The sequence below is a fragment of the Lolium rigidum genome, chromosome 5, assembly GCF_022539505.1.
Source record: "Lolium rigidum isolate FL_2022 chromosome 5, APGP_CSIRO_Lrig_0.1, whole genome shotgun sequence".
NCBI lineage: Eukaryota > Viridiplantae > Streptophyta > Magnoliopsida > Poales > Poaceae > Lolium > Lolium rigidum.
This window is the reverse complement of record NC_061512.1, coordinates 84,803,009-84,824,570: the sequence shown is the minus strand read 5'-3', so window position 1 is coordinate 84,824,570 and position 21,562 is coordinate 84,803,009.

Genomic DNA, 21,562 nt, shown 5'->3' with positions numbered 1-21,562 from the left:
CCAGCTAAGGGCATCTCCAATGGGGCAATCCATATGGGACGTCCAAAGTGATCGCGCACGTCCATTGCATCGAACCGCGGACATGAAAATGATCGTTTTTTACCGCGTGTCTGTTTGCACCTGGAGGTGCCCCCAGCGGCCGACGCATAAATATTTTTACCTATTTTTTTCCTTTTTATTTAACCATAGATAGAAACATTGCACAAACTACTGCATAGTTTGCAACATGGTTTAAAAAATGGTAACTAGTGTTGGACTCACGGATTTCATTCTTTCGCTGCCAAGAAAGAACATTCTCAGACGCCCAGTCGCCCAAACTAGAAAATCCAGCTGAGTTATGTGTCTATGTTCTTCGATGTGCAGGAAGAACATCGAGAAACAAACACTAGTGGGGTCGGTGGCCATCTTCGCTGCAAAGAAAGAACACTCGAACAACGCTAGTTGTCGGTGTCCTCGTCAGACTTGTCCGTGTGGTAGTGCTTGCGGTAGGATGTCTTGTCGAACACCTTGATGATCATCTCGTCGTCGCCTTCGTAGAGGAAGGTGAGCAGGCAATTAGCCTCGAGGTTGTGGGCGCGGGCGAACTTGTCCCACCTGGTGTGCAGGTACATCTTGCCCTGCCCATCGAGCAAGACCTCCGCAGGCCACCGGGAAAAGGCACATTTGGCCTCTCGCAGCTGCAACTCGGCTAGGTGGGCGTCATCAACGAACTCGGCGAACTTGTCCAGCAACCGCTTGATGCCGAGGGGGTCCTCTCATCGATGCAGAGGATGAACACGAAGCACCTTGCCTCCTGCGAAGATGATGACAGCGCATGTGACGGTGAGCGTCGGGGTGATGCTGCTCCAGCACAGCGGCCCTGGCCGCGGCGACCGCGGCCGCGACCTCGACTGCGCCCACGACCTCGTCCGCCTTGCCGGTCAGCTGGACTAGCCATGGATTCCCTCGCGGGTTTGTGGGGGAGGGCGAGGCTACGGTGGAGGTTGTGGCGGCTAGGGTTTATGTGGAGGAGATGATGAGGCAGCCGAGCGCACCCCTCTTTATATACGCCAGAGGCAGCCGAGGGGCGTGGCACGTGTGGCATCGCCATAACTTCATTGGCAGAGGTGGGCGCTTGGCAGGCGAGGCATCGCCATTAACGTGGCACAAACTGCCAAAGGGATGCCTCGTTGCCAGTAATGGCATGCTTGAGAAGACGCATCGACACAGGTCGCTACCAGGCGGGCCCGTGGGAGAAGCGAGTGGACACTCGGCACGAGCGCGCAACATCCGCCGAGATGCATCTGAGGCGCATATTTGGGCCACGTTTGTGTCTCCGCGAACAACCCGGTCAATATGCGTCAGGCAGCTGGGCCTGGGTATAGACGCATTTTTCGACCGATGCGCAAATGGTTGCTCCGCGTTCGTTTGCGTCACCCCGTTGGAGATACCTAAGGACATGAGTGTACAAATATACACCCATTATATTTGGATGAAGAGAAAGTTTGTGTAAGTTTCATGTAAATTTTTACTAAAACATCACAACCAGAAGTAAGTCTTATAATTATCAGTAAAACTCTAATCCCCTATATCTATACACTTAAACCAAATTTCTTGAACTTAAAAAAAAAAACCAAATTTCTTGCCTCCGCCCGTGCATCCTCGATGTATGACTCGGGCAGTGGAAACAGTTTGTCCGCCCCTCGTGTGGCGGTTCGTGTCCCTGTCTGGCGGCGCCGAGGCGATCGCGATCTACGGCCGCCGTCGCGAGGTTTCCCTCCTGGTTTTCTGGTGGCCTCTCCTCGAGCTGGTTCAGGGCTGGGGACTCTCCTCTGTCCCGGCCTATGCTCTCCAGTCCACGGTTGTATGTCTTTGTTTTCTCGTTCCCAACCTCGTCTGGTTCCTGTTTTGTTTCCATACTGTACTTTTTTGCTTTTCACCTAATCCAATTTCAAATCCCACTCCACCATAAGCCTTCCGTTGTTTCTAGGGACGCGATCGTAAAACACGTATCCCTAGTGTTTCTTCTGAGCGAGGTTCATCGGTGCCGGTGGGATGGAGAAAGTTGAGGGGCTATTGAGTCTGCTGAATCAGTCGGATGCGGAATGGAAGGTAGAGTCTGCGGAATGAAAGGTAGAGTCCCACGAAGGCAGCCAAGAACGCCAATATGAGATTCTTTGGGAGAGAGTCAGAGCTATCCGAATTCAATGCTAAGGCTTGGGGCGATGCTTGGGACAAACATGACTTGGGAGACATCATGCAAGGTCTGGACAATGTAATATCCATGCTTCAGAACTGGAGCAAGAAGAAGTTTGGTAACATATTGCGAGAGCTAGACAAGGCAAGTAAAATTTTGGAAAATTTGAAACTGAACAATGCTAGTCACAGTGAAATTCGTCAAGCTGCTAATAACATGCAGGAAACGCTCTACAGAGAAGAAGGCGACAGAAACACCAGGTTCTTCCATCAGAAAGCAGTCTAGGGGGCACGAAGGAATAAAATTAAGAGATTAAAGGACAATAATGGTGTTTGGAAGGATGTACCTACATATATGGAATTGATGGCCACCTCTTATTTCCAAGAGCTATTTACCATGGACCATCTTCTAAACACAGATGAGCTAATAGTGATGACTCAAGAAAAGGTTACAGCGGAAATGAATGATAACATGCGCAAGGAATTCACTGATGATGAAATAAGTGATGCATGTTTCAAATAGGACCCCTAAAAACGCCGGGTGTGGATGGCTTTCCTGCTAGGTTTTACCAGCGAAATTGGGGCACTACTAAAGCTGAGGTAATTAATGGGGTGGAATTGTTCTTTGGCATAGGGTGTATGCATGCTGAGGTAAATGATACTGCTATCATTTTAATCCCTAAAATTGATCAGCCTGAAACTCTAAAGGACTTTAGACCCATTAGCTTATGCACTGTAATTTACAAGGTGATTGCTAAATGCTTGGTCAATAGAATGAGACCCATCTTAGGAGACATTATCTATTAATCAAAGTGCATTTGTTCATGGTAGGTTAATCATAGACAATGCACTTATAGCCGTTGAATGCTTGCACTTCATTGAAAATAACACAAATGTGTTGAAGAATTTTTGTGTCTATAAGCTAGATCTATCCAAAGAATATGACAGGGTGGATTGAGATTTTTTAAGGAAAGTGATGCAAAGGCCGGGGTTCTCTCACCGATAGATTGACTGAATAATGTCGATCATGTGTCACCTCGGTGAGATACCATGTAAAATTTAATGGAACCCCGCTAGAATCATTTTCGCCTTCTCGGGGCCTCCGTCAAGGTGATCCCCTTTCACCTTTTTTGATTCTCTTTGTTGCGGATGGTTTATCTACCTTACTACAACATGAGGTGTTCACTAATGGTACTGAAACTCTTAAAGTGTGTAGGTGAGCTCCAGGTATTTCTCACCTTTTGTTTTCAGATGATAGTCTCCTATTTTTCAAGGCCCAAGAGGATTAAGCAATCCGAATTAAGGAGGTTCTAGACAAGTATGACACAAGCACATGCCAACTAATCAACCCAAGTAAATGCTCAATCATGTTTGGAGAATCAAGTCCAATTGTGCAGCGGATGGAGGTGAAGGCAGTACTAGATGTGACACATGATTCCTTTGAAGCCAAGTACCTAAGCTTACCGACCCTAGAAGATAGAATGACAAAAGGAAAATTCCAGGGTCTGCAAGCCATTTTAGCAAAATTCCTGCTTGAGTGGGATGGCAACCACAAGTCCGAGACAGCAAAAGAAGTTCTCATCAAGTCAATTGCACATGCCATTCCAGTGTATGTGATGAGTGTGTTCAAAAGCTACCTATGGGGTTGTGTGATGAACTTACAAAAATGATTCGAGATACTGGTGGGGGTGCAGAGAAGGGGAAAAGGAAGACACATTGGGTATCCTGGGATATCATGTTGCAGCCAAAGGACTAGGAGGCGTAGGGTTTGGAGATATGAGACTCTTTAACCAGGCACTTCTAGCAAGGCAGGCCTGGAGATTAATTCAGTTTCCTGACACTCTATGCGCAAAAGAGCTTAAAGCCAAGTATTATCCTAATGGGTTCCTGATGGACAGTGTTCACGGGAAATGGCTCATCTACTTTGCATGCCATAGAATATGGTTTAGTGCTACTCAAGAACGGAGCTATATGGAGGGTTGGCAACGGAGCCAGTATCAGAGCCTGGAGAGATCCCTGGATACCTCATGATCTTAACTACCACCCTCACTCAGAGGAATGGAGATGTCGTTACAGATGGGTGGCTGATTTCTTGCTACCGGATGGGACTTGGAATGTGCAGCGTCTGTAGCAGTATTTCATAGAGGACATCACAGTTATCCTGAAGTTCCGAACTTCGAGAAGGAACGAGGATGACTTTATCTCTTGGCAACCGGACAAGCGAGCCTTTTTTAAAGTAAAAAGTGCATACAATATGGAACTACACTTGGCCATGGAAGCATAGGATCGGGGAGCCACTAGCACCAGACCAGATGGGGCAGGACCATCTTGAAAAATTATCTGGAATTGTCCCGTTCCGCCTAAGGTAAAAACACTAGCATGGAAAATTTGCGGCAATGCTTTGGCGACATAAGCAAACATGAGGCGAAGAGGCATGTCCATGATGAGCCTTTGCCAAATATGTGGTTGTGCCGAAGAGGATACTTTCCACGCCTCCCTCCGCTGCCCACATACACGGGATCTTTGGCAAGCGATGGTTGAAACCTGGGACATGCCAGCGGATAGCCTCTTAAAACCAACTAGGCAAGAATGGTTGCTACATCTTTTACAGATTATACTAGAATCCCAAAGAGCCCCATGAAATTGTGGTGCATCTAGCATGCCCACAATGAGATGACTCACAAAAATCTCTGCCCCTCAATTGAAGTTTCATGACATTTCCTTGTAAGCTACCTCAATTCCCTCATGCTCATAAAACAGTCCCCAAAAGCAGTTGTGATTAAAGGTAAAATGGTGGTCAATCCTGAGTAAGGCTTTAAGAAGTCAGCTGCCCAGACTGATAGTAGACAAAAGGTACGGAAGCCCTAGAACTTTCCCATAAGTGAAGAAGCTAAGCTAAATGTTGATGGAGCGTTCCTAGGAACGACAACGGCAGCAAAGATGGTGCTTCAAGACCACCAAGGGAGATAATTTTCATTGCATGCTGTAATATACCGAATTGCAATGATGCAATTGAGGAAGAGATCATTGCTCTTGAGGAAGGCCTGCGCCTGGCCCTTGATGTCTATGCACGCTTCTATTCTTGTAGATTGTGTTTGGCCTCCAAGTGCAGAGGTTTGTAGAACAGCATCAAGTTTCTCTTAAGTGGATCACCCAAGGTTTATCGAACTCAGGGAGGTAGAGGTCAAAGATATTCCTTTCAAGCAACCCTGCAATTACGATACAAGAAGTCTCTTGTGTACCCAACACACCCAATACACTTGTCAGGTGTATAGGTGCACTAGTTCGGCGAAGAGATAGTGAAATACAAGTAATATGGATGAATATGAGTGGTAATAACAATCTGAAATAAATATGACACCAAGTAAACATGCAGTAAAACAATAAATAAATGGTGATTTGATGCTTGGAAACAAGGCCTAGGAATCATACTTTCACTAGTGATCACTCTCAACAATGATATCATAAAGGAATATAAATATAAGCACTTCATTATGCTACTTTGAACTACTCTACGATTGGATAACGAACACTAATTCACCGCGTAGGGATGCAAAAGAAAACCTTAAAGATGTATTCCGAATTACTAATGAACACCCCACGCCGTCACTTTGAGCATTCATAGGAGGTACTAACACCCCATAATTTCATAGGGACATCCAACTCAAATCATAATTCAGTGAACAAGTATTCTGTTATATATAGCCTATAAGAGACCCACACGGTACACAAACTGTCACCTTCACACACGTGGGACAAGGAGTCTCCAGAGATCACATAAGTAAAATCCACTTGAATAGCATAACAACATCTAGATTACAAAGCTCATGGTCACATAAAGATCACACCATGGGAGAGAGAGAGATAAACCACATAGCTACCGGTAGATCCCTCAGCCCCGAGGGAGAACTACTCCCTCCTCATCATAGGAGTCAGCAACGGTGATGAAGATGGCGGTGAAGTAGAAGGAGACGGCTCCAGGGGCAATTCCCCTTCCCGGAAGGGTGCCGGAACAAAGACTTCTGTCCCCTGGATCTTTCTACGACGGCGGTGGAGCTACGGAACTTTTCGTGGATGGAAGCCGATTGATTTAGGGTTTTTGCGTCGGGAGCTTTATATAGGCGGAAGGGCGAGGTCGGTGGAGGCCTGGTGGCCCCAGACCACCAATAGGCGCGGGCCAGGGCCATGCCGCGCCTAGGCATGGTCTGGCCACCATGTGGCCCTCCTCCTTCTCTTCTGTGGACTCCGTCTTCGCTCCGGGAAAAATAGGAACTTTGACTTTTGTTTCATCCAAGTCCGAGAATATTTCCTGTACAACTTTTTTGAAATACAAAACAGCACAAAACAGGGACACTGCGACATCTTGTCAATATGGTAGTTCCGGAAAATGCATAAAAGTGCCACGAAGTGTAAACAAAACATATAGCGATTGGTGTAAAACAAGCATGGATCATCAAAAAATATAGATACGTTCGCAACGTATCAACATCCCCAAGCTTAACTCCTACTCGTCCTCGAGTAGGTAAGTGATAAAGAAAATAATTTTTGATGTGACATGCAGCCAACACAATCTTTATCAAGCATTGTAAAGCATTGTGAGCTGGGATCAAAGTAATCTAAACATATGCATGATAGATATAATTCTAACAATAGAACTTAGCAACTATGTTATAACATGAAATGTAACTCAAACAAAGGATCATGAATAATAATGCATTGAAAGCAACTGTTTGTTTTATCAGAATAGATAAACATAACAAATTAGTACTCAACATGTCCTTTATGAAGTAGAAAAACATAAATGCTAGGACACCTTCAAAGTTCAAAGGGTGACTAGATACAGGTAATTTAAGAACAAGCAATAACATAATCATGAATCAATCAATAATAAAGTTTGGACTATGCACATTATACTCAGAATGACAACAATGCTCTATTAATTGGTGCATAAAGTAGAAGATGAAGACTCAACATAAAAGTAAAAGAGAGACTCTTTGCAGAGTAAGCAAGATAAAAAAAGTTTTATAAACCTTCCAAAAATTATGGTACTTATTAGCTTTGAGCTCTCATCGCCCCTATCATAAGCATCTTGAATGGTTAAAATTAATGTGAGTCAAATATGAGCTATATGCTTGCAAATCACAAGTTTAAAATCTCATGCCCCTTGAACACGAGTACCTAAACCTCATGCTACTCAACTTAGGTCCCAAATAAGTTCTTGTCATTGAAAGTATACATGTATCATCGAGAATCGCCAACGGGGCACCTCTTCCCCGATGATATGGAGGTACTCTTGTAAGAGCAATTGAAAGAGCAAAGTCTAATCCCCGTGTTTTGTGTGTTTGATGACAACACTTGAGTAATCTCACCGTGTGCCTTGAGTATCATTGTTAGATTTGCAAGTGCACGGTGACCTCACTGGACACGTCAAGATCGGAGGACTGAACCGTAGTTTATAGGTTTTCTGGTTTTGTGTGTGTTTTACGAGGTGACATGGCTGGAGAGAAAAAGGGGAGAAAACCTGTTTTTGCTAGACCGGTACTACCGGTACTAGTAGCGGTAGTACCGCTACCCCTACTAGTACCGCCCACGGTACTGCTCTGAGGTTCTGCGCTGATTTGACCCACAGTACGAGTTACGGAACCTCTGTGGTACCTGGAGCGGTAGTACCGCTTGCGAGCGGTAGTACCGCTCATGGTACCGCCCAAGTACCGTAACTAGTTACGGCAGTACCGCCCAGGTACCGCTGTGGTACCGCTTCGAGTCCAGTAAGGTTTGGACCCTATTGCGGTACCTCGAGCGGTACCGCGAGCGGTAGTACCGCTCTGTGTCCACGTGGACTAGATCTGCGGGATTTCGAACTCAGAGCGGTAGTACCGCTTACCCAAAGCGGTAGTACCGCTTAGGCGAAAATAGGACATAACGGTTGGATTTGGAGGAGCCTATTTAAGGGGCCCTTCTTCCCCAACTCATTTTTATCTCTCTTCTCTCTCTCTTTCCTCCATTGTTGCTGAGCTTAATCCTTGAGGATCTCCCCAACCATCCAACCAATCTTGCCCAAACTTTGAGGAGTGGTGGAGGAGACCCGATCTATAGTTCTACCAAGAGAGATTTCACCAATACTTGCTATTCCTTAGTGGATCTTGGTGTTAGGGTTCCTATGGTGGGACATTGGAGGAAGTGCATCCATGGAGGCTAGCTTGGTGTTGTACTAGCTCCATGGGTTGTTGGGAGCCTCCTTATGGTGTGGAGCTCGCCCCAACCTTGTGAAGGAATCACCTCCTCGACCAGTGCCTTAGTGGAGAAGGGGGAGCCCCTTTGTGGAGCTCTCTCGAGGAAGAAGGTGAGGCCTTCCTTCGTGGTGTGGCCGTCTAGCCTCTTGTGTGAGGCTAGCACCTCCTCAACGCAGACGTACTCCCTTTTGTGGGAGGAACTACGGGAAACAAACCTCGCCTCGTCTCCGTGCCCTCCGGTTGTCCCGCTCCTTACTCTTACTATCTTGTGTGATTCCTTTGCTTGTTGTACTTGTTCTAGGATCATTGTAGGAACACCAGCACCACTAAAGCAATCACCTTTACCTTCCGCATCGCTAAAATTGAAAAAGACTAAAACTTGACGTAGCAACCATTCACCCCCCTCTTGTTCGCTACGATCCATTGGTTTTCTTGCTCGGGCTTTAACGCCTAAGAAATGGCCGAACAAGATGCGGCTGTGAATGGGTCACCTTCCCTTGTGCCACCCGCTCCATCATCTCCCATCGATAGCACAACGGCTACGTTGGATGACCTCAAGAAATTGGAGTCATCCATCGTTAACCAAATGAAGCCGGTGATGATGGAGTTGGTTGCTCAAAAATCAACCCCTATCATAGATCCTAAGGCAAGTGCCGAGGATCCCCCACCAAAAGTTAACCCATTTCCTCTTGTTGATTTTGTCGCGCAATCGACCAAAGATCCACAAAAGGAAGGGCTTGGGGAGACCGGCACTTCAACAAAGGGGAAGGATGAGACACCGGTTACGGAATGTCTAGGGAGTAACAATGCGGTGCCACCTGCTGCGTGTAGTTGACACGTCCGTTGGGAACCCCAAGAGGAAGGTGTGATGCGCACAGCAGTAAGTTTCCCTCAGTAAGAAACCAAGGTTATCGAACCAGTAGGAGTCAAGGAAGCACGTGAAGGTTGTTGGTGGCGGAGTGTAGTGCGGCGCAACACCAGGGATTCCGGCGCCAACGTGGAACCAACACAACACAATCAAAGTACTTTGCCCCAACGTTACAGTGAGGTTGTCAATCTCACCGGCTTGCTGTAAACAAAGGATTAAACGTATTGTGTGGAAGATGATGATTGTTTGCAAAGAACAGTAACGAACAATTGCAGTAGATTGTATTTCAGATGTAAAGAATTGGACCGGGGTCCACAGTTTACTAGTGGTGTCTCTCCCATAAGATAAACAGATGTTGGGTGAACAAATTACAGTTGGGCAATTGACAAATAAAGAAGGCATAACAATGCACATACATATATCATGATGAGTACTATGAGATTTAATCAGGGCATTACGACAAAGTACATAGACCGCTATCCAGCATGCATCTATGCCTAAAAAGTCCACCTTCAGGTTATCATCCGAACCCCTTCCAGTATTAAGTTGCAAACAACATACAATTGCATTAACTATGGTGCGTAATGTAATCAACAAATACATCCTTAGACATAGCATTGATGTTTTATCCCTAGTGGCAACAGCACGTCCACAACCTTAGAACTTTCTGGTCATCGTCCTGGATTTAATGGAGGCATGAACCCACTATCGAGCATAAATACTCCCTCTTGGAGTCACAAGTATCAACTTGGCCAGAGCCTCTACTAGCAACGAAGAGCATGCAAGAACATAAACAACATATATGATAGATTGATAATCAACTTGACATAGTATTCAATATTCATCGGATCCCAACAAACACAACATGTAGGATTACAAATAGATGATCTTGATCATGATAGGCAGCTCACAAGATCTAACATGATAGCACAATGAGGAGAAGACAACTATCTAGCTACTGCTATGGACCCATAGTCCAGGGATGAACTACTCACACATCAGTCCGGAGGCGACCATGGCGGTGTAGAGTCCTCCGGGAGATGATTCCCTTCTCCGGCAGGGTGCCGGAGGCGATCTCCTGAATCCCCCGAGATGGGATTGGCGGCGGCGGCGTCTCTGGAAGGTTTTCCGTATCGTGGCTCTCGGTACTGGGGTATTCGCGACGAAGGCTTTAAGTAGGCGGAAGGCGGAGTCGGAGGAGTCACGGGGGCCCCACACGCTAGGGCCACGCGGGCCCCCCTTAGGTCGCGCCGCCCTACTGTGGCGGCGCCCCGTGGCCCCACTTTGTTTCTCCCTCGGTCTTCTGGAAGCTTCGTGGAAAAATAGGACCCTGGGCGTTGATTTCGTCCAATTCCGAGAATATTTCCTTACTACGATTTCTGAAACCAAAAAAAGCAGAAAACAACGAATCGGCTCTTCGGCATCTCGTCAATAGGTTAGTGCCGGAAAATGCATAATAATGACATATAATGTGTATAAAACATGTGAGTATCATCATAAAAGTAGCATGGAACATAAGAAATTATAGATACGTTTGAGACGTATCACCACCACCAAGTGATTACACCATAAACGTTCCAATACCTATGTCACATATCTTGTCGCATGGTTCACCACCGTTACTTGAGTCAAATAACTTTGAAAATTGGCAATTCTTAATGCGTTCACATGTGTGCAGCGCATCTACCGAGCTTTGGCGCATCATCGAGGAAGGATACTCACCACGAGACCCAAAGAGCTTGACAAGAAGAGATGTGGTGGATTACCAACTCAACGCCACCGCCATCAACATGATTCACATGGCCGTCACGCCAAATGACCGCGCTCATATCCGCTCGCTCAAGACCGCCAAGGAAGCATGGGATAAACTCGACAAGCTCTTCCTCGGAAATGCGAGCATCCAAAGCTCTCGTTTCGATGAAGTGAACAACATGGCCGACAACTTCGTCATGAATGAAGGAGAGTCCCCCGAAGAAATGTACCGGCGCCTCATCGCTCTTGCCATACAAATGCAAGATCTTGGAGCAACGTTTGTGGATGACCATTGGATAAAGCGCAAGTTCTACAACGCTCTCCTCCCTTATGAGGAAGTGAAGTTGATGGCCATCCGCCAAAATGCCTCCTTCCGTGCTATGACATCCGATGAAGTTCTTAGCGAAGTCATCGCTTTGGACATCTCCAAGAAGAATGCGGAGGATCTTGTTGCTCGCGCCCACAACACCGCAAGCCCAACCTTGCATTGAAGATGAAGGTACATGAGGCTAGTGAAAGCGATGAGGATCCCATTGAGTGGGGACCGGATGATCTCAAGACCAACTATCACGAGCACATGGCTCTCGCCGCCAAGAAATTTTGGGACGGAAACAAGTCCCGAAGCACAAGACCAAAAAGATCACGTGATTCTCCAAGAAGCTTCTCCAAGAGTCCAAAGAAGGGGAAAAGGGGGAGAACATGCTACAATTGCGGCGACAAGAATCATTTTGTTGCGGATTGCATGTTTGAGAGAAGAGAAGATAATGGTGGAAGGCTTGTCCGCAAAGAAAAGTTCAAGTCTCTCCCCACTCCCTCTATCTCCCTCTTCGACTCTCCTAATGAGAACCTCATCCCCCACAACGCTCATTGCCTTATGGCAAAGGTATCCTCGGAGGTAGAACCCCCTTCCAAACTCTCATCTTCAACTAATGCTTTACATATTGATGATGCCACTAGTCTCACCATTAAGCGTGAGGTTATGGGTTTGGATTCTTTTCTCACTAACATGCAAGGGGATACCAAGACTCATGTTGGGGCTCTCTTGGCCCAACTTGGTGTGGCACAAGACCTTATAGAGGAGAAGGAGAGGCTTTAAAGGGAGGCGGCAAATGAGATAGTGTAACATCCCAAAAATTCAAAATAAAACAAATGAATTTCCCTAGTTCCAAATTTTGGAACCAACAAAAACTTTTATTAAATTAAGTTTGATACATAGTGATCTTGCTTAATTCTTGTGCTATTGCCACGATTGCTTGTTATTAGTATTTGAAATAATCTTAAACCCTAAACCTCACCCCTCTTTTCACCATCCTGGTTAAAATAAAATGAAAGGAAATTAAATAAGAAAAAGGCATAGGTGCCTATGGCTATAATTATAAATCTTTACCCTAGACCTTTCCACTTGTTTAAAGGTTTGGAAAACCTTCACACACCTTAACTAAGGCTTATCAAACCAAATCCAAATGGTCTCCAAAGAAATTAAAAAGAAACTAAAAATGCCATAGAGGCATATGAGAGTAAAATAGCAAATATGTGAATTTAAGAATATTGACCCTAATACATGTTGTGAATGGTTGGATCACCCCTATATACCATCTCAACACTCCACAACCTCACTTGGGTCAAGCCAAGTCAAATTAAAATTCAAATACAACATGTGCATAGAGGCATATGTGACACATAACCCTTTTCACCAAACTTTGTCATATGACTCCAAACCTTGACCAAATGATGTGAAACCATCTCTCAACCTAATATAACACTAAATTGACCCCAACCCATGTCCAAGTAAAGAAAAGTCAACCATTTACAAGTTTAGTAAAATTTGACACCTCATCTCTTATGTATTAAGGCCAAATTTGCAAATCTTTGAACAAGACCATTTGAATTGGTCTCAATGCTCTTAAAATGTTTCTAAACTAATAAGAACCACATTAGAGTCAAGAAAAGTCAAATCAAATGTAGAGAAATCAAATAGGGAGAAATTCCCCAAAATTCACTCACATACACTTAGCCAAATTTGAAAATCTTCAACCAAGGCCACCATTGCTTGACTTATGGTTTCTAAAACTCTTATATAACAAAAACAAACACAAATGCATAAAATAAACCAGATTCAAATCAAGGGAAATTTCAAATTTGACATACATACGATAATGGTCATATGACCCATTTATAAAATCTTCACCACTTTACACCCCTGCATTTGAATCTTCCTAAACTAAACTTGGTCAACTATTGCCATGTCATCCAAGACCATGTCAAGGTCAACGACTTTCATGTTGACCATCACTGCTGAAGTTGACCAGGTTGACCAGTAGAGTTTTGACAAGTGGTGATGTTGAAATTATGGGAAGATCATACCAATTTTGAAATCTCACAAATCTTCATCAAAATGGACACCACCACCACCTTTCCCTCACTTTAAATATAAGAATGAAGTGCACCAAAAAGAATTTCGAAATTCAAACTTTATTTTCTTGCGGCCATTTAGTCGAACACCTTGCAGGCATTAATCCAGAATAGCAATACACTTCTTTACCCAACAGATTTTGGGCCAAACCACTTTTGGTTTGTGATCATTGTGACCTCCTGCATCCCCTGCATCAGTGCTTGTCCTTGCACTGGTAGATTAAAGTGAGAAAAGGGGAGAGAAAGCTCATGCCGTACCCATGCCGGCCACACTCACTCCATCTCTCTCTGGCTTTCCCCTCCTCCCTACACCATGTCTATGAGCCTCCCTGGAGCACCAGGACCCTGCCAGTACCCGGCCCGAGCTCACCCTCGCACGCTAGTGGCCAGAACGCACGCGCCCAGTACCTCGCCACGGCGTGCCAGCGCACGCGGTGACCGCGCCCCGACCCAACCCTGGACGCGCCAGGACGCCACCGTGCCCAGTCGCCCTCGTCCTCCTCTCCCTCTCTCCTCGCGCATGCTCGCTCATCACCACACCAGTACACGCCTAGACACCCTCGATAGCCCGCGCGTACACCCTAGCCATCGCCATGATCATATTCTTCCGCCACGGTACTGCAAACACTCGAACGACGCCAGCCTGCCACCGTCCTCCCCTCGCTGCCCCTTCACGCTCCCTAGCTTCCCTTAGCCGTCGCCTACGCACTGCGCCCCTGCTCTTGCCCCTTCGCCGCTCCAGACGGCCGCGCCATGCTCGACCTTGCCGTGCACCCGCAGCACCTCAACCCCCTATAAAAGGAGAGCTCCCGCGCTCAAATCTTTCACACCAACAAGTTTCTCTCATCACTCTGATCCTCCTCAACACCTTCCCCTCCTCAATTAGCCTGCCTCTCGCCGGAATTTGACCGGAACCCGCCGCCACAGTAGCTCCTCGCCGCCGACGATTGACGCCTCCCCAAGCCCCGCCGACGGTGCCAGACGCTTCCTCATCGACGTCAACGTCACCGCGCACCTCTCCATCGACCGCCGGCGGCCTACAGCGCTCCCCGACCCCCTCCCTCCGTCGCCAGCACGCCCTCCTCTCGCCGGAGAAGAAGACCCCCCTCAACCGCACGATTCACTTCTAATCTAACGGCGCACATTGCCAGGTACCGCTTCGGCTAGTTTAAGTCGCTGACGCGTGGGACCGCTTGTCAGCAGGCCCGCGCCGTTATCTGGGCTGTTGTTTCCTTTTTCAAATCAAATCGGCCCGATTACTTTCCCGCCTAGCCCACTTAGCCTTTTCAAATTAATTCATTTCTGCTGAATTTCAATACTGGTCCCTTACTATAAATTGAATAGCTTTAAATATACAAATCCAAATCTGGTGATTCAAAATGCTATAGAAATCTTATGAAATCATCTAGCTAACCTCACTGGATTCAACCTCATATGTTGGGTAGTTTATGAATAGCAAAAATAACAAAACAGATACTTTTCAGTATTCAAATAAATCTTAAAAATCAACCATTGTGAATTTTGAAGTGAATCCAATTGCAATAATTCACATTTAACAAACTCTAATTTATTATGTAAAAATATGATATATGTTCTGTATATGATCATGGGCTAGAAGCAGAATATTGGCTATGTAGTCAATACTAGCCCATTTAAACTATTTCAAATTTGAGGAATTTAAATCTATGAGGTGTAGCACCTCATTTAAATCATTATCACAAGTGATATGAAGTAAGGTGTTGACCTTTAAATGCTTAGGCTCATACTTGCTCACTTGTAGAATTTAAATCAACATAGTATTTAAATTGCACTAGTTATTTAATCACATGAGATGATGAATCTCATTTAAATCACTTTTCTCAAATACTAAGTGTGAAGTGTTGACCTTGGTCAACATGGGATCATCCCTGGTTATTTGAGAATACTAAATCACCTCAATAGTAGTTTGTAAACTAGTGACAACTAGGTGTCAAATCTTATGAGAGGTATTCCTATCATTTAAATCTTGTTCTCAAGTAATTCAACATGAGGTAGTGACCATGGTCTATATAATCTCATATGGAGTTATTTGTTAACATTAAATCACTACCATGTTAGTATTAAATTGCATGAGGTATGGAACCTCATTTAAATCATTTTCTCAAAGGATAAGTATGAAGAGGTTGACTTTGGTCAACCTAGGTCATATATTATTCATAAGAGAAATTAAATCTTAATAAGATAATAAGAGGAAATTATTTCTCTAAATAATTAAAAGTAACACCTAAGTTAGTATGAGAGGAAATTATTTTTCTTAAATAAGAAAAACACACCCACCAACTTAATAGTAATGTGTGATGCTAGTTTAAGTTGTGTGAATCATGTTTGTGCTTAGTTTAGTAAATAAGTTTGGTATGATGATTGTGTACCCCGTATTCGTATTTTAGACGCTAGTACCGGAGACTATCAGGAGGAGGAGGTCTTCTACCAAGAGGAAGGAGAAGAAAACTTTGACCACCACCTCAACCAAGGCAAGATAATACTCTTGCAAGTGCAAAGCTCACCATGAGCAAGGCATTACCCCATTTACTTTATGCTTATGATCCTATTCCCAGTTTTACTTTACAAGCTTTATTTACTTTTGTTTTATCAAAGTACTTTTTGATTCATGATTCACTTGGTTAGTATTGGATTAGTACAAGAGCATCACACTTAGCCTAGCAAGCTCCAAGATACTTAGCACCCCTCATAACTAGTTGCTAGTGCTCAATATTAAAAGTGACTATTCTAGTTGGGAACTTGTGAATTGAAATGACTTTGAAAAACTTGGAATGATGAGTCATTCTATTGAAAGATTTTGAAGGTGAATATGACTGGTGAATGACTTGGTGAACTTTACAAAAACTGATGGTTGGGTTCGGATGCGATACCATTCCAATTTTACAAGTACCCCCACAATACCTGAATCTGGGTAAGGCTTAGCTGGAAATTTATGTGTCTGAACAAGCGTCATCGGGGTTATGCCAAGAGCTGCCTCCACAAACAAAAGAAATGATGCGATATGACGTAAAATGAGGTGAATGTCCGGCCCAAGCCCTGTGCAGTTCCCAGGTTGACCGCGTGTTTTCACTGGGAGGCCAAGCTCATGGGGAGAGGTGCCTATACTAGCAGATGTAAATGAAAGGTTAGGATTGGTAGTTCGCGTACTGCGTACGATAAATCAGGGCCAGTTACCCCTGACGAACTATTGCAATTATTGTGGCACAAGCGTACAACCTCTGCAGAGTTAAACCTATTCGAATAGCCGCGTCCTCGGTTATGGACAGTTGGAAAGGCCATATTGTTCCGTCATCAGAACTTTTCTAAAAATATGAATGGTGACTTGTGATTTGAATTGAAAGGTGACTTTGACTTTGAATCACAATCTGAGTTGTGGGAATGACACTAATGTTCCCACTTGAGTTAAGCAAATGCGGAGTTTTTGATTATTAAAGCTTTATGAAATAAAACTGGCTTTATGCAAATGAAACTAGAGCTTAGAACCCCCTTACTATAGTTGATGGTATTTTACATTAGTATTAGTTTGCGAGTACTTTAAAGTACTCATGGCTGTGTCCCTGGCTATTCAAATGGCCAGACTATGAAGACGAGTACCAGAACCCGGAAGAAGGACAGCAGGACGTCTACGACAACTAGGATCACTCCTGACGTCAACAGTTGCCTGTGGAATAGATGGACTACTACTACGCTATTTTTCGCTTCCGCTATGTGTTATGTAATGAATAAATAGAACTTCTATTATTGTAATGAGACTGGATCATGTGATCCTTTATTTGTAAGACGATTATGTGTTGTAATAAATGATGTGTTGTGATATCAATCTATTATGTCTCGCAAAAACAATATTCCTGGGATTGCGAGGAATGGCATAATAGGCATCTGGACTTAAAAATTCGGGTGTTTACAAGTTGGTATCAGAGCCATTGTTTGACCTTAGGAGACCCTAGTTAGAATGGACGTCTGAAAAACTTAGTTTCAAAACAAATGAATTGAATATTTATGAAAACTTATTCTCACTCTTATCCTTGAGATTCTTTTCAAAAAGAGAAATTTATGCTCTACTTTTCTTTGAAATCCTACATAAAATTTGGCACACTGGATCACTTCACTAACTTACTTACCCTAATTGCTCACAGATGGAGTACCAATGGGAGTTCTATCAGCTTGGTCACGGAGGCGACCTAAAGTTCGAAAAGGATTTGAAGCAACTAGTGGAATATCTAGGACACCCGTATCCCGAGTTCTTCGGAATACCCCTCAAAAATCAGTTAGGAGAACCACCTCGGTGGGAAGTTTCTACTGATCTACGAAGAAAGCATGATGCCCCGGTATGGGAAACCATATGGTTTTCTGTAACGGGAAGCACCTGGAAGGAAGGACTAGTTAGAGCTATGCAAGAAGCCATTGCCCGTCTGTGTGGACAAAATGAGAACAAGATCCGGAACACTCGCTTCATCTACTACCCAAGACATGACTCCATGGGAAGATCAATGACCATGCCACCACCCACGGAGATGAACCACTATGTAGCACACCAGGACTTCAGGCTGTACAAAACCCGCAGGGATTTGGGCAACGCCCTCGCCTCTCGCCAAGCACATTACCCATGAAGAAGAAGAATCCACCCGGAAGAGTAGTATCACTTCAGCACTTAAGTAGGTGTGAGTTGTATCAGGATCCCCTTGTACCGTAGAGCGAATGAATGGTTCTTCAAACCAACGGTGTGTTAGAATTGTAATATGTGATGTTTGGAATGAATGAAAAAGTGTTGTTGGTTTTACCCCCGCAACACTACTCAAATTTTCAAGTTATGAACTTTTTAAACTTTAACAAAACAAACCATAGAAATTTCCCTCTTATCTTATCATCTACCTCAATGATCAGATGGCCCCACCAACCCGCAACACCACCCCAGATGCCATGATGCAACTACCGCGGACGATGATGGCGGACCGAGAAGCCGAAAGAGCTGAACGCCAAGCAAACCTTGCCGCACCGCAACGGATAGCTCAGAACAATCAAGGCCACGGAAACAATGATCATCCTGGATCAAAGCTGAAGAACTTTCAGCACACCAACCCTCCGGTATTCAACAATACTGAAGAGCCCCTTGATGCTGATGACTGGCTCCAGACCATGGAGAACAACCTTGAAGTTGCGGGAGTTGAAGCCGCAGAAAAAGTACTGTTTGCCACCCACTACCTGTCAGGACCTGCAAGAGCCTGGTGGACAAGTGCTCGTGCAATGAATGCGGGACAGATGATGACCTGGGAAGACTTCAAGCTGAAATTCAGCAAATATCATGTGCCCCAAGGACTAATCAAGAAGATGAGAGACGAGTTCCGTGAACTCAAGCAAGGAAAAATGTCCGTGGTGGAATACCGCGACAGGTTTCTCACTCTGTCAAGGTACGCCCCGGATGAGACCGACACCAATGAGAAGAGAAAGGAAAGATTTCTGAACGGACTGCACGACGAGATGCAAACTGTGTTAGTGAACATTCCGTTCGCTGACTTAGAAGCCCTCGTGGACTCAGCCATACAGATGGAAGGAAAGCTGCATCAGGCCAAGTAGAACCGCAAGCGCAGAATGATGAACCAGAATGGGCCCCACCATACCCAGAAGTACCGCAACAACTCCTCTGGAGGATTCACCCCCAGAAACAACAGGCCATCTGCTCAGACTTATCGCCCCAACTACGCCAACAACAACGGAGGACCCCCGAAGCCCGGAGGCAACAACAACAATAACAGCCACCACAACAACAACAACCACAACAACAACAGCAACAATGGGAACAACACCAACACCAACACTGCCCCAATAACTGGAAGCAACACTGCTCCCGTCAACTCCAAGGACAAGTCCACCGTCAACTGCTATGAATGTGGAGTTGTGGGTCACTTCTCCAATGAGTGCCCCAAGAAGCTTGCCAGGATTGCCGCCAATACCGCAGCACCTGCTCAGCAACAGCGCCGCTTTGCCGGAAGAAGGAACCAGAACAACAACAATGGCCGTCTCTACCACATGACTGCCACTGAAGCTCAGGAAGCACCCCAGACCATGCCAAGTATGTCTTCCTGTTAATAAAATGCTCAACCTCTCTTAGGAACCTAACTTTTCTTAAAATCTCGGGACGAGATTTGTTTAAGGGGGAAGGGTTTGTAACATCCCAAAAATTCAAAATAAAACAAATGAATTTCCCTAGTTCCAAATTTTGGAACCAACAAAAACTTTTATTAAATTAAGTTTGATACATAGTGATCTTGCTTAATTCTTGTGCTATTGCCACGATTGCTTGTTATTAGTATTTGAAATAATCTTAAACCCTAAACCTCACCCCTCTTTTCACCATCCTGGTTAAAATAAAATGAAAGGAAATTAAATAAGAAAAAGGCATAGGTGCCTATGGCTATAATTATAAATCTTTACCCTAGACCTTTCCACTTGTTTAAAGGTTTGGAAAACCTTCACACACCTTAACTAAGGCTTATCAAACCAAATCAAAATGGTTTCCAAAGAAATTAAAAAGAAACTAAAAATGCCATAGAGGCATATGAGAGTAAAATAGCAAATATGTGAATTTAAGAATATTGACCCTAATACATGTTGTGAATGGTTGGATCACCCCTATATACCATCTCAACACTCCACAACCTCACTTGGGTCAAGCCAAGTCAAATTAAAATTCAAATACAACATGTGCATAGAGGCATATGTGACACACAACCCTTTTCACCAAACTTTGTCCTATGACTCCAAACCTTGACCAAATGATGTGAAACCATCTCTCAACCTAATATAACACTAAATTGACCCCAACCCATGTCCAAGTAAAGCAAAGTCAACCATTTACAAGTTTAGTAAAATTTGACACCTCATCTCTTATGTATTAAGGCCAAATTTGCAAATCTTTGCACAAGACCATTTGAATTGGTCTCAATGCTCTTAAAATGTTTCTAAACTAATAAGAACCACATTAGAGTCAAGAAAAGTCAAATCAAATGTAGAGAAATCAAATAGGGAGAAATTCCCCAAAATTCACTCACATACACTTAGCCAAATTTGAAAATCTTCAACCAAGGCCACCATTGCTTGACTTATGGTTTCTAAAACTCTTATATAACAAAAAAACACAAATGCATAAAAGAAACCAGATTCAAATCAAGGGAAATTTCAAATTTGACATACATATGATAATGGTCATATGACCCATTTATAAAATCTTCACCACTTTACACCCCTGCATTTGAATCTTCCTAAACTAAACTTGGTCAACTATTGCCATGTCATCCAAGACCATGTCAAGGTCAACGACTTTCATGTTGACCATCACTGCTGAAGTTGACCAGGTTGACCAGTAGAGTTTTGACAAGTGGTGATGTTGAAATTATGGGAAGATCATACCAATTTTGAAATCTCACAAATCTTCATAAAAATGGACACCACCACCACCTTTCCCTCACTTTAAATATAAGAATGAAGTGCACCAAAAAGAATTTCGAAATTCAAACTTTATTTTCTTGCGGCCATTTAGTCGAACACCTTGCAGGCATTAATCCGAATAGCAATACACTTCTTTACCCAACAGATTTTGGGCCAAACCACTTTTGGTTTGTGATCATTGTGACCTCCTCGCATCCCCTGCATCGGTGCTTGTCCTTGCACTCGGTAGATTAAAGTGAGAAAAGGGAGAGAAAGCTCATGCGCGTACCCATGCCGGCCACACTCACTCCATCTCTCTCTGGCTTTCCCCTCCTCCCTACACCATGTCTATGAGCCTCCCTGGAGCACCAGGACCCTGCCAGTACCCGGCCCGAGCTCACCCTCGCACGCTAGTGGCCAGAACGCACGCGCCCAGTACCTCGCCACGGCGTGCCAGCGCACGCGGTGACCGCGCCCCGACCCAACCCTGGACGCGCCAGGACGCCACCGTGCCCGGCCGCCCTCGTCCTCCTCTCCCTCTCTCCTCGCGCATGCTCGCTCATCACCACACCAGGTACACGCCTAGACACCCTCGATAGCCCGCGCGTACACCCTAGCCATCGCCATGATCATATTCTTCCGCCACGGTACCGCAAAC